The sequence below is a fragment of the Girardinichthys multiradiatus genome, chromosome 2 (assembly GCF_021462225.1).
Source record: "Girardinichthys multiradiatus isolate DD_20200921_A chromosome 2, DD_fGirMul_XY1, whole genome shotgun sequence".
In the NCBI taxonomy this organism is placed as follows: Eukaryota; Metazoa; Chordata; class Actinopteri; order Cyprinodontiformes; family Goodeidae; genus Girardinichthys; species Girardinichthys multiradiatus.
In genome coordinates, this window is record NC_061795.1 from 28,449,991 (window position 1) to 28,452,921 (window position 2,931).

Below are 2,931 nucleotides of genomic sequence, written 5' to 3' on the forward strand. Positions count from 1 at the left end.
CTACCGCATCCCCAAACGCCAGCCTTAGCCGCAGTCAGTGGACCGTGGGAAACAAACTGAGCTCAAAGGTGCTTGAGGAAGGAAGCCATTCACTCCCCCGACAACGCCGGGAAACCAAGCGACCCCTTCCGCTACTGTGAGCGCAAAGAAAAAGAGGCGCGCTACCTGGGGAGCCGTCTTCGGGGTGGGAGAGCAGGATCTGCCAGACACCTGCACCCCCCCTACCAGGACACATCCTGTCCCAGTTCAAGTTCAGAACGCCACGTTCAAGGCAACTGAAACGGCCTGCAGAGCCGACGTTGGAGCTCATCGTTCAGAGCCGACCGAAGCGGAGGAGGATCAAAGCCACTGAGAGCTCAGTGGAGCCGCAGCTGTGGCCAGAAAGCACACACCAGTGCACAAACACATGCCAGTGTCTAAAAACACGACCTTCCCCCTTCACAACATGTTCAATAAAGTTGTTTTCTGGCATGCATCCAGGCCTGGAGCCGAGGGCGCAGCCACAACAAAAAAACATGAAAAATATGTTAAAAATAACACAAGGACAGGACATGGCCGTGCAGCTGCACATGAGGCCACAAGGGGGAGCTCTCGCTCCAGCTTTGGCACAGCGGCCAGCTGGAGCTCCCGCTCCACCCTTGCCACAGCTGCACATGAGGCCTCAAGGGGGAGCTCTCACCCTACCTCTAACACAGCAGGCTGCTTTTTCTGTGGAAAAAGCAGACCTGGGTGGAGCGCAGCTAGCAGTTGTGGCGGAACAGCAGATCCCTCAGCCGGTGTTGCGCAGTGTTTACACAAAAGCACCTTTAGGTCCACTGGCAAACAACACTCAGCTGTGGCGAGCGTGTCAGATTGGGTGATAAAGACTGTATCCAAGGGATACAGGCTCCAATTTGTGACAGCCCCACCCCGTTTCAAGGGCATAGTACAGTCATACGCCTGGGGAGAGTCCGCTCGCGTCCTGCAAGAGGAAATAATTTCTCTGCAGCACAAAAGAGCTGTCCGGCTGGTACCGCAGGAGCAAAGCAGAGATGGGTTTTACTCCAGATACTTTCTCGTGCCGAAAAGGGGTGGGGGTCTGCGACCGATATTGGATCTGCGGGCTCTGAACACATATCTGAGACGGTATTTGTTCAGGATGCTAACACACGCAGCTCTGATAAAGTTTGTGCGTCAAGGAGACTGGTTTGTCTCCATAGACTTGAAAGACGCATATTTCCATATCCCTACATACCCCCCTCACAGAAAATACCTCAGATTTGCGTTTCAGGGAAAGATATATGAGTACCTGGTACTTCCTTTTGGCCTCTCACTGAGCCCACGTGTGTTCGTGAAATGCACCGAGGCAGCCATCGCTCCTCTGAGGGAAAGGGGGATGCGTCTGGCGACGTATATAGACGATTGGCTGATTGCAGCTCAGTCTTTAGAGGAACTCAGGACGCATGCCGAGATGCTTACTTTACATCTGACAGCTCTGGGATTCACAATAAACTGGGAAAAGAGCATTTTAACCCCAGTACAAACAATCACCTTCATTGGCCTGTCCCTGAATTCAGTCGAGTTCAGAGAGCACCTCTCAGCGGACCGAGTAAAAGCCTTTCAGGCTTGTCTGGCACTCTTTCGCAGAGGCACACAGGTGAAATTCAGGTTATGCCTCAGACTGCTCGGTCTGATGGCGTCTGCGCTGGCGGTCATCACACTCAGCCGTCTACACATGCGCCCGTTTCAAAGGTGGGTGGCGTCACTCAGCTTGAGCCCCACACGCCATGCTCACCGCAGCGTCCTGGTTTCTCTCATATGTGTACGCGCGCTGAGCCCGTGGAAGCGTCCCGGTTTTCTCAACACCGGCGTTACCATGGGAACCATTCTGACGAGGAAGGTAATTAACACAGATGCCTCGTTGACAGGCTGGGGAGCCACTCACGAGGGGATGGTGGTAAACTGCGTTTGGAGTCCACAAACACAGACAGCTCATATAAATTGTCTGGAACTCCTGGCCGTGATGCTGGCACTGAGACACTTTCTGCCCTTTATCAAAGGGCACCATGTTTTGGTCAGAACGGACAACACAACAGTGGTTGCTTACATCAACAGACAGGGGGGTCTGCGCTCACGTCATTTACACGAGCTGGCATACAGACTGATAATCTGGACCAGCTCACACTTGCTGTCGCTAAGAGCGACTCACGTGCCAGGGGTAATGAACAGAGGCGCAGATCTGCTATCAAGGGGCAATCCCCACTACAAAGAGTGGAAACTCCACAGCGAGGTGATGTCCCAGGTATGGAAGAGGTACGGCCGAGCAGAAGTCGACCTCTTCGCATCAGGGGAAAATGCTCAGTGTCCGATGTTTTTCTCACTGACAGAGCAACAAGCTCCGCTTGGGCTGGATGCTCTAGCGCACAAATGGCCGCCGGTCCTACTGTACGCCTTTCCCCCGATGGAGCTGATCATTCCTACTCTCGCCAGGGTGCGAGAGGGAAAACACTCACTCATTCTGATAGCTCCCCGCTGGCCAGGGAAACATTGGCTAGCGGAGATTTTTCAGATGCTACACGGTGAGCCATGGCGGCTTCCCCTCCGCAGAGATCTCCTGACGCAGGCACGCGGAGAAATATTTCCGCATCCAGAGCGCATGGCCCTATCGGCCTGACCTGTGAGGGATTAAATCTGGCTGCCAGTGGTCTTCCCCAGAACGTTATTGACACAATTAAAAATGCAAGGGCTGTTTCCACGCGTAACGTGTATGAGGGTAAATGGCAGGCATTCGTGGGTTGGTGCGCAAAACCTATGGTGAGCGTAATGCAAAGCCCTGTGTCGGACGTTTTAACTTTTCTGCAGGCACTGTTGGATAAAGGCTTGGCTTTTTCCACTGTGAAGGTGTACCTGGCTGCTATTTCAGCCTGTCACATTGGCTTTGGTGACAAAACA

General features: G+C 53.5%; 1 pseudogene; it reads left to right on the forward strand.

The window, feature by feature from the left end:
- The first annotated feature begins 445 nt into the window (after positions 1 to 445).
- LOC124883509 lies at positions 446 to 2,668 on the forward strand (annotated as a pseudogene).
- Positions 2,669 to 2,931: the final 263 nt, after the last annotated feature.